The following is a 12,114-nucleotide window of genomic DNA, read 5'->3' as shown; positions in this document are numbered from 1 at the left end:
CTAATTTTTGCAAGTAATTTTTTTCCAACAATTGCTTACAGAAAGATTGTCTTTTATCAAATCAAATCACTTTATTGTCACACTAACATGTACACAAGTGCAACAGTAGGTGAAATTCTTGTGTGCAGGTCCGAGCAACATAGCAGTCATGACAGTGACGAGACATATACCAATTACAGTAAACAACATACTTACACAACACAATTTACAAATCAAATGTACACATACTTACACAACACAATAATTATATACAATGTACAGTAGACAATACACACAATATAGAATACACAATATACAAGAAGTAAGAGTATATGAAATATATAAGTAGTTGTATTGAGGAGAATATGTTGACAGTCCAGTGTGATGAATAAAGTGCAGTGCTAATTATTGATCCTGATAATTGACTATATCAAAATTCCAGTGTGGTCAGAAGTTAACATACAGTAACATACAGTACACTAAGCTAACTGTGCCTTTAAGTTTTGGAAACTTCCAGAAAATTATGTAAATCCTTCAGCCAATTAGCTTCTGATAGCAGGTGTACTGAATTGGAAGTGTACATGTGGATGCATTTTAAGGCCTTCCTTCAAACTCAGAGCCTCAAACAAAATTGTGGACCTACACAAGTCTGGTTCATCCTTAGGAGCAATTTCCAAACGGCCGAAAGTACCACGTTCATCTGTACAAACAATTGTTTTCAAGTATAAATACCACGCAGCCATTATACCACTCAAGAAGGAGTCAAGTCATTTTTATTTGTATAGCGCCTTTAAACAACACACATTGTTACAAAGCAGCTTTACAGAAAATGAAACTGTAATATCTATAATGTCTTAGTCGGTATAGTTTGATGAAATACGATTGTGAATTGTGTTTAAAAATAAGTAATTAAATAATAATTGTATTTAGAAACCAGTGAGCAAGCTGAAGGCGACTGTGGCAAGGAACACAAAACTGCATAAGATGTAGATTAATGGAGAAAAATATCCTTGGGAGAAACCAGACTCACTGTGGGGGCCAGTTCCCCTCTGGCTAACATCATGAATATAATGCCAATATTACTTATGTATAGTTAAAGTCATGGTTTAAAATTATTAAACTAAGTGTTAAGGGTCAGTGTTTAAACATCGATTTTGTAAGAACCGTACAATTAGCGACTAATGTCTTTGAAGTTCATACTGGATTAACTGCTGAAGTTCACATAAAAGCAATTGTCCTGTGTTAGTTGGCTGATGAAGGCTTTTGTTGGCAATTAATTGATAGTCTATGTATTCCATTAAGAGTGTAGTCCATCATTAGACCAAGGTGATGCAGACAAAGATCAGTGAGGTGCATCGCAGGTTAACCGGCCGACAATTCAGTGAGGTCTAGCCTAAATTCAATGTTCAGGCAATGGCATATGATGGATCCCATGTCTTAAGGTTGGAGTTGGCATCAGTTCATCCTCTGAAGACCATCGTAATAGACTGAAGTGATGTTTGGCTGGCACCAGCTGCATTTAGTCATCATCACTCAGAGACGCATAGCTGTGAAGTCCAAAATGAAGCAGGAATGGTGCTGGATCCAGCCGGTTTTGGTGAATAGGAGTTCCGAGGCTGAGACAATTATACAAATAGAATAATATTAGCATAGATGCCATTAAATTTATTGCAGAGTTATAGATCATGATCAATGTTTCTGGTTCCAGCAGACCTAACTAAAGCAGCCTAATTGTGGGTTGGAGGATAAATTAGTTGTATGCCTGGCTAAATAGATGAGTCTAAACTCAGTGAGTGTGTCTGTGTCCCAAACAGTGTTAGGGACACTATTCCATAGGTTAGGAGACAAATATGAAAAGGGTCTACATCCTTTTGTGGATTTTGATATTCTAGGAACTATTAACAGGCCAGAATTTTGTGATCGTAATAAACTTGATGGAATATAGCATGGTAGAAGGTCACTTAAGTACTAAGGAGCTAGACCATTCAAAGCTTTGCACATAGTTAATAGAATTTTAAAATTAATACAAAATTTAAGAGGTAGCCAATGTAACGATCGATAAAATGGGGCTAATATGATCATATTTCTTGGTTCTCGTCAGCACTCTAGCTGCTGCATTTTGAACCAACTGAAGTTTATTTATTGAACTTGCAGGACATCCTCCCAGTAATGCATTACAATAATCTAGTCTTGAGGTCATGAACGTATGAATTAGATTTTCGGCATCAGCAGCAGAGAGCATGTGTCGTAATTTAGGAATATTTCTTAGGTGGAAGAATGCTGTTCTATAAACATTGTTAATTTGATTTTCAAAGGTTTGTATCAAATATAACACCTAATTTCTTAGCTGTTGAAGACGATGTAACAGTCCATCTATGGAGAGTCTAATTATATTTTAGAGGCTTGTTCTTAGAAGTTTTTAGTCCAATAATTAGAACCTCTGTTTTGTCAGAATTGAGTAGAAGGAAATTTCTGGCCATCCAATCTTTTATTTCATTGATACACTGTTTTGAAGAAATATAAAGTTGGGTATCGTCGGCATAACAGTGGGAATTTATTCCACGATTACTGATAATATCTCCCAGGGGAAGCATATACAAGGAAAAAGGCAGAGGCCCTAAAACTGATCCGTGTGGCACTCCATACTTTTGTTTGGTTTGACAATTCCTCATTTACAAAGACAAAGCGGCAGCGGTCTGCTAAATAGGACCTAAATCATGCTAATACAAGTCCACAAATGCCAACATAATTCTCAAGCCTATTCAAGAGAATGTTAAAAGCACTAGAAGTGAAATGCTGCCATGAGCAGATGATGAGAGCAAGTCATTTATAAATTAATAGAGAGGAGAGCAGCACCTTCCCTGGAGGGATGGAGTCTGTCTCTGTTTGGCAGGATAGGTCTACCCCAAAAGCTCTTCTAATTATCTATAAATCCTATGCAATTCTCCGGACACCACTCAGGCATCCAGTGGTCCATTCAGTGACAATAATCTACTATAAGCATACCTGTCAAGTTTTGGATTTGAAAATAAGGGAAATTTTCAGGCGCCCACCGCGAGCAGTCCCACCACCCCAACCAAGCTCCAGTATCCCTTACATTTTAAGACAGGTGTTATAGCCTAAATGAAAACACAAATGGGTATATATGAAGAGCATTTATTTAAAGGCTTATTTGCATATTTTCTGTTCATTTAACATTGCTTGTCTTTTACATTTACATTTTATTTTCATTCTTTTAATTTCACATAACTTTCGGATTTCTCGTGCTGACATACAGCATTCCTTCCCCGTGTGAGATGCTAAAGTCGCAGTTACAAAACTTACCAAACGCGTGACTGTCCCCCACCCTGCTCCTCTTCAGAAAAGTAAATTCGCTGTCCCATTGATCGCGGTATTTACATGAGGGTTTTGGTTTTTTGGCAGGAGTGCCTTCCGTCTCTGTCATAGCGTCCAACATCCGTCTGTTTTTTTTTTTTTTTTCCCGCGTTGTCACTCATCTGACCTCACACACTAATCTCATGACAACTGCCACCTACATTACCTGTAGTAGGCTACTGCAGGTGGCAGTTATCGCGAGGCTAGTGACAGAGCTCAGATTGGGAATGTTTTTTTTACTCCGCCCGGGCCCGGGGTATTATTTTTTTATAACGCAGGTTAAAATACAGGAGATTTACGGGAAAATACTAATATGGGAGGACGGCGGGAAAGAAGGGTAAAATACGGGACTTTCCCGGCCAAAACGGGATACTTGACAGGTATGACTATAAGCCTCGTCACCACGACGAGAAGGGAGGGGGCCAGAGCATATTACAGTATCTGACATCGTTTTTGCAAGTTCACACGCCTCTTTAACATTATCTCTTGTGATCTCTGACTGGCTAAGCTGGACATCATTAGTGCCGACATGGATAACAATTTTAGAAAATCTACGTTTAGCATTAGCCAGCACTTGTAAATTCGAACCCTTTAAATGAATTTAACAATAGTGGCTGGAGTCTCTATTTCCACATTCCTTGCAATAGAATCACCCTTGACCAAGGCTCTTTCAACATGATTATCTGTGGGTGCATCACTGAGTGGGGAGAATCGATTGGAAACCCTAACAGCAACGGGAGAGTGGTGTCGCTTTGCTGAGCAAGTATGCCACCAAGATGTCACCCAAACGCCTTGCTGCAGGGGCTCTAGAGCCAGAACCAAAATGTGTGTGTTGCTCGTTGTACTACCTGCATCTGAAACAGTATCTACAGACTTCTCTTTCTCACTGACCTCCACTACCAATTGGATGCATGTCTCTAAATCAACCTTCTCCGTCAGCCTGACTAATTCCTTACATTTATCACATGTGAATCCCTCACTGCTGACAGAAGAAGCTATCATAAACATGTGACATGCAATGCATGGAGAAATAACATGAGTGGATGCCATGACTTACCTTAATTGTTTGTTGTTTTTGTTTGTTCCTGAACGGTGAGGGTTTGAGATCGATGTGAATCCCTCACGCAATTGTTTGTTGTAATGGTTGTTCTTGATAAGCGGTGTTTTGAGATCAATGCAATAATCTGTGTAACACAGAGGATAGAAATGGCTGTGCCCTGTAAAATGCATGCAATTTAATCACGATAAAAATAGAAAGCAGATTCATGTGGAAAATGCACACAGCTGAATCAAGATAAGAGAATAATGCGGGGGAAAACCTGATGTATTTGGCTAAGGTGTATGTAAACTTCTGACCTCAACTGTATATATGCTGGGGCAAACATCCACTCTACCAAAATAATATGTACTTCTGAATTAGAAACATCAATTCATTCATGCCAACAACATTGATTTTCTTTTAGCAGTTTTTCCTTTCTTAGAACTGTTCCAGCACAAGAAGCCCAGTGCTCAATTGAAACAAGTGTGAAAATGAGAAGCTGTTATGATGCATTTCAAAAGGTGTGTGAGATGTAGATAAAGGTAGAATAGAAAATCTTAAAACAGAGATGTAATTTAGTCCTTACATTTTTGACACATCAATTACATTTACGATTACGCATTTGGCAGATGCTTTTATCCAAAGTGACTTACAGTGCAATTATTACAAGGACAATTCACTTAGAGCAACCTGGAGTTTAGTGCCTTGCTCAAGGCCACAATGGAGGTGGCTGCGGGGATTGAATCGGCAACCTTCTGCTTACCAGTTCTGTGCATTAGCCCACTACATCACCACCGCCACCATTAATATATACCCTTAAACCCTTAAAACAAAATGTCAAACCAAGTGCCATTTCCTTTATAGAAAGATAGCACAAGCACTATTCTCAAGTAACACATTTCACACAAATATGTTTTTAGGTCTGAAATGATAAAATACTGTTAAATGTGGCTAGGAAATGACTTCCACATGCACTAAAAATCCCCTTGACACTAGTTGTTAAAATTTATTTCAATAGTGGTTCAGGAAATGTTCTGTGGAAAACTCTAGGATCAATATGCTGTTTATCTAACTCAAATTGTGACAGAGTGGTTCAGGGAGCATGAGGAACCATTTTCACACATGAATTGGCCACCACAGAGTCTTGACCTTATTGACCTTAACCCCTTTGACCTTAACCACTTTAGCCACCACAGAGTCTTGACCTTAACCCCATTGAAAGTCTTTGGGATGTGCTGGAGAAGGCTTTACGGAGTGGTTCGACTCACCCGTCATCAATACATGATCTCAGCCAAAAGTTAATGCAACACTGGATAGAAATAAATGTTGTGACGTTGCATAAGGTTGTTGAAGCAATGCCACAATGAATGTGCGCCATAACCCAATCTAAAGGTGTTATTAACAGTATTGAGTTGAACCACTAAGTAAAATCTTCTCCAGCACATCCCAAAGACTTTCAAAGGGGTTCAGCTCAGGACTCTGTGGTCACAAATTCATGTGTAAAAATGATTCCTCATGATCCCTGAACCACTCTTACAATTTGAGCACAATGAATCTTGGCATTATTGTCCTGGAATATGCCCGTGCCTTCAGGAAAGAAAACATCCATTGATGGGATAACCTGGTCATTCAGTACTGTACATTCAGGTAGTCTGTTGAATTCATTTTGTTGCTGAGCCTAGACCTGACCAAATTAAGCAACCCCAGATCATAACCATTATTTAAATCCAAACAGAGACTTTTTTTTGGGCCAGGCAGTGTATATTATATGCAATTACTCAAACAATAAGGGATATCCCAATAAGGGAATTAACAGTAAATCCCTTATTTGGACAGTAATATTTGATGGGAATTTAAAGTGCACAATAATAACTGCGATCAGACGATTATTAAATAATCACTACAGGCCTAGGAATGTGCATACTGTATCTTATGTCACCATTTCTTTTGTTTTCTATATTTTTTTTTCCCTTCACTTCTTCATTTTAAATGGTCCTGCAGTGTGACAAATTACTTTAAGAGATCAAAGGTCATAAAAACTGCATTTATAATTATAAACATTTTAAATAGTTTTAGATGGAGTAGAGCAGTGGTACCCAAACTTTTTTAAACTATGGGATTCCAATAGTGTTTTTTTTTAAACCACTGAAAAATAAATAGTATGCTTTTGAAAACTCTCTTCTATTTATAATGTTATTATTAATATTAACAAATTAAATTAAAATGTAGCCTTCAACTGTTTCTAAAGTAAACATTGCTTCAAGCTTTTAATGTAATTATACAAAAACCTGTGATAAAGCAACAGTACTCAGCAGTAATTAAATATTTAAAATCATAATAAAAAAACATTTAAAAAGTAATCTAATGCAAAATTAATTAATTACTGACATTAACTGTGTGATTATTAGACATACATTAATTTATTGGGCTTACAGCTACTATAGATCTTCATCTGAGGACAGTAAGTGCTTTTTCTTATCAATATTGTTTAATTAAATTGAATGATAGTCTTATAACAGACAGCAGCAGGTTTATTAAGCTACATTTACACGTCGCACAGATATTATATTTTGAGATATAACATTTTTGTTCTGTCTGCTTAATAAATTAACCATTGTTTTCACATTAATATGGCATCAAGATGGGCATTTTGACCGCACATTTGACTCTTTCACTGTTCTCTATAAAGCATGCTCAGACATGCACATGAGCATTTGAAAGCAGTCGACAGTGGTCAAACAGCATGCAGGTATTGCCAGTAATCAGTGACAAATAAAGCACTGAACTGAGTAGAGATTCCGTGGCACCCTTCAGTTTGTGAATTTGTTTTTTTAATTCAATAACTTTCTGTGAGACAGAAATGCGAAAACCAGAGAAAACAGAAAGAGAAATCATTATGCATAACATCTGTATATTCTGTGCTTCACACGATCTCTATAGAAACCTTGTTTTACATTCTGCTGACTTTTTAATGTTAAGCTAATGCAATGTGTTGATGGGAAAAGCTGCTCTACTGGCACCACGGATTCCTTGTGTGTTGACATCCTCAGTCAGAGAGAGGATTGAGTGGAAAACTAAAAAATGAGAATTAATCAAGACCAACTTTTAATGTAGGCTTTAATATCCTTTGCCTGAAAGTTGACAATAGTTTGAGGTCAGCTTTGGTCAGAATCAGAATCAGCTTTATTGCCAAGTATGATTACACATATAAGGAATTTGCCTAGGTGACAGAAGCTTCTAGTGCACAAACAATACAAAAACAGCAGCATAGATAATAAAAAGAAAAACTAAAATATTTTTTATACACATATGTACATACACACACAGACACACACATACATAGTGCAATTCTAATACAAATCTGTTATGTACAGTGCAAAATACAAATCTGTTATGTACAGTGCAATATTCTTTTCTCAGAGGATTGAAATGGCAGAAGAGAAGAGGTAGATGTGCTTGATAAACATAAAATAGACTAAACTGTGTATTGCACATAATTATTGCTCAATAGGGCAACTGTTCATGAGATGAAAAAACTGCTATGGTTGCTACGGTTTTGCTATGTGGTTGCAAAGGAGGTAGTTGATAGGGCATTGCTTTGAAGTCACTAGTTACTGGTTTTTGGGTGTCTGCAGACATCAGCTGCTGGGAACTGACCTCTGACCTGTGCTGGCATGAGTCAATGTAGTGTGTGTGTGTGTGTGTGTGTGTGTGTGAGGAGGAGACAGCCGGACTTGATGACTGCAGATGCAAACAGATGCAAAAAAGGAAACAATCCACGACACCTTCAGGTAATAGTCACATCGATGTGACAAAAACTCCCGACTGCACAATTCAAATTTGGCAGAGCCAAACACATGACAATGGCTGAAAAGTTTTATAGCCCAATTTGACCTTATTGTTGTGTTGATGACTTGAACACATTTCACCTCCTGCTTGAAGTGGCTTATAGCTTAAACTACTTACACCATAACGGTGATGACAAAAACCTTCATTATAATAACAATGTTTATTGTTCCCACAGCGCTGGAGACACGTCTCACCTTCAGAGTAGAATTCATCCAAAATTAAAACTGTCAGTATTTACTCCATAATACTCCAGTATTTTTCCAGTGGAACAAATAAGTAGACATTTTTGAAAGAAAAGGGGAGGAGGTTTTCAGGGTGCAGCTCTATTTTAATGTGACCAGGGTTTTCAAGCTTACCAAAACAATCAGATTATCAGTCAATAACAACTTAAATTTCAGTTTGTTCCCCACACAAACCAATTGTATGCTTCAGATGACTTGGAATACAGTGCACAAGTTGCAAAGACTCCTTTATTATGTTTTTTTCGGTTCTATTTTGCTTTTTTGTATTTCAAGGAGCTTGACAGACAACTGGGGTCGTATAATTGAGCGATGAAAATATGCTTCAAAAACGTTTTGAAATTTTGTGCATATGATTACAATAATGACAGAATTTTCCTTTTTAATTTCCATTATTTCTTTAGACGGCCATGTGAAGACTAAAGAGGAATATGTAGTGCTATCAGAGCATTGTATGAGATAAACATTTTCAAAACAATTAGACGATAATAGAATAGAAATTCTGATATATTTTAATGTATTATTTTACATTTATCAAAGAGATGATGCAACAAATTTTAACTAGGATTCATTACTTCCACACTGACATTTCATTAGACAACATGCTGTCAAACACATAACACATGTGTATTTTCTTAGGCACTAATTTTATCTAAATAGACACACACGTTACAGAATTTCAGTAGTACACCCAAATTATGTGATCAAACTCATACTGTTTGTGTGTTATACTTGCTATAGTTTACTTCCACGTTTCTTCTTTCTCAAATAAATCAAGTCAATCACATAAACATCAGCGCCACTTTGAGTAATGTATACATGTATGTGTACGTGCATATGAGAAACTGATAATTCACTATTGTCACACTGAAAATCAATGTAGTTTAGGCAAGTAATCATTAGCATGATATACTACTTATTTGTCTTGTATTAAACAAAGAAATAGATATCCTGTATATGTAAACATCATTAAAAAAATTATTTATGAAAGAGCAAAAAAAGTTACACTATTACACAACTAGGGTGTTTAATGACCCTATAAACTTTTATAGCAATTAAGCAGTTAGAAAAAATAATCTTGCAATTTTTACTTTTTTTATTACACTATTCAGAAAAGAAAGATACAGTAATATTAAATACTAAAAAAATGGATGAGGTACAGGGGGGGTGGAATGATGTCCTGGGTCACTAAACACCTGAGTTATGCATTAAAGGGTTAAACTAATTCTGATTTGTTAACATTGAGTCTTGTTAAACTAAAGCTTTCTGATGCCGGATTTTGTCTGGACACCATAACAACACACACACTTAAGAATGTGTTATAACAGCTTTAATAAACATTCTTTGATTCGGGATTATACGAGAGCCTTTGATGGTATATTGTTACTATAAACTAATTAAAACATTCCCTTCTGCTCCACTATAAGCAGCTAGTTTCAGATTTCATATACACATACACACTAACACCGATCAGCCACAACATTAAAACCACCTGCCAAATATTGTGTTTGTCCCCCTTGTGCCACCAAAACAGCGCAAACTCCGCATCTCAGAAAATAATTTAGAGATGATATTTGATATATGATACAAACCAGTTTGGCCATTCTATCTCTCAGTTCTGTGGATGGAAACACTTATGAGACAGGTCAACAGAGAATGGCCAGACTGGTTCAAACTGACAAAGTCTACAGTAACTCGGATAACCGCTCTGTACAATTGTGCTGAGAAGAATATCATCTCTGAATGCTATTCTGAGATGCGGGTTGGCGCTGTTTAGGTGGCACAAGGGGGACCTACACAATATTAGGCAGGTGGTTTTAATGTTGTGGCTGTTCGGTGAATATAAACCTTGTAACATGATTTGTTTTACTGACATTTGGTAAATATCTCTACACATTAAAAGCATTAAAGGCCTTCGAAGATTGTGAAGTAAATTCATGTTTACTGAACATGCTGTGTTCTCAAGTGTAGAAGAGCTCCAGTAAATGTGTGATGAACAATAAGGTAAATAATGATTAACAAAAAAACACCAGCATGACGTGACCTGGAAAAGATGTTGAAAAGTGAAAGCAAGTGGTTTGTCTCATTACCTTCTCTTATGCCCAATCAAACAGGCTGATATATAAACAAACCAAATCATTTTGGATAGAAAGCCAAATTTCACCTGATTTACCTTAATTACAATAATACTGCCAGGGGCATCACTTGACTGCGTGCTCTATAAATGTTTAGCTCAAGAATACATTACATCTGAAAACGGCAAATTATTTTTATGCAAATATGGCAAAATTGCACTTACAAATGAAGTACTGTGGTTTTACCATTTTGGGCATGGTGCCATAGTAAAACAATTATTTTGAACACTACTGTGAGGTATTATCCAAAACACTAACATGATATATGAATATGATAATTAAACAGTACCATGGGTTTAGGGAAGACCAAGGCTAGTTGTCACACAGGATTATATCTCAGTAACAACAAGGTTTTGAGTCAAAAGACCAATTACAACATATGCTTTCTACAAAAATTGTTTGGACATTGGTTTCAAACACCTTTAAAACTGTAGGTTCCACTGTGACAACATGCCCCGCTAAAAAATTTCAATTTAATTTTATGTTGATGTCCAATAATGTAGCAAATATTTGTAGTTATGTTTCTAAACACACACACACACACACACACACACAAAAGGACTTCAAAAGTAAACCTACTATTTATCTCGAGAAATTACGCAGAGTAAAAATTGTGGCAACTTCGATCCCCTTTATTAACGCACCGCAGCATTACCATCGAATCAGATTTTACTGATGACTCTACCATGGTAACAGCTCAGTACTGTCTGTTAGAGTGGGTAGTTCATTTTGGGCTTTTTTTTTTTTAAGTAACACACTTTGTTTAATAGTCGCCGCGATTATTAGTGAAGAGAATTTACGCAGTGACGCGAGCCTAGTCTTCAGGGGCGGGTTTGCTTGTTGCAGAACACTCTGGAATGATTGAAACAGTCCCCTCTTTGCAACCTGAACTTGTTCAGAACTTAAAATATCTGTGACACGTGTGCTAAAATAAAATAAAAAAATGAAAAAATATAGACACAGTTCAACGACTGATACAGAACGCAGGGGTCTCGGCGTGCATTTTTTAAACTTAAAGCTCTTAATAACTTGACACAGTGACCAAAAATGTGCCAGTCCTCCTTGAAACACTGAAGAAACAGCAAGAAGCGGTGCAGCTGTTATGGACGTTTGGTCAGAGCAGACACAGGCAAAAATACGTTCGGTGTGAACAGCCCCTAACTCATCAGTTTGCGCGTATCTGTTAGTGAGAGCACGTGCGCGAAACTTTTTTTTTTTTTCATAAATTACAATCCCGAAACCTACTTAAAAAATGAATCTAACGTGAACCGCTCCAAGAACGCTGACAACAGCGTATTCGTGCGTGTACCACAGCAACATGTCACCCCTCAAGCATTTTTTGCGGCGTTTCCTACCGGGGCGGGGGTCCCCCGACGTCCGGGTCGCCGCTACTGCTCGTCTTCGCACACAACGTGCAGCACAACTTTCTTGACGAACAGTACGGGTCTCCGAGAAGAAGCCTCAAACTTATAAGTCACGACCACTCAAGGCTCCCCAC

The 12,114-nt window shown here is 37.2% G+C and overlaps 1 protein-coding gene across 1 annotated transcript in view; it reads right to left on the bottom strand.

Moving 5' to 3' along the window:
* The window catches only part of LOC127624251 (monocarboxylate transporter 10-like), a 69,844-nt gene that overhangs the window by 57,266 nt on the left and 464 nt on the right, over positions 1-12,114 (bottom strand). The gene's annotated exons all lie outside the window — the stretch shown is intronic.

The sequence above is a fragment of the Xyrauchen texanus genome, chromosome 30 (genome assembly GCF_025860055.1).
Source record: "Xyrauchen texanus isolate HMW12.3.18 chromosome 30, RBS_HiC_50CHRs, whole genome shotgun sequence".
NCBI lineage: Eukaryota > Metazoa > Chordata > Actinopteri > Cypriniformes > Catostomidae > Xyrauchen > Xyrauchen texanus.
Note: the sequence above shows the minus strand (reverse complement) of the source record. Positions and strands in the feature narration are given on the sequence as shown.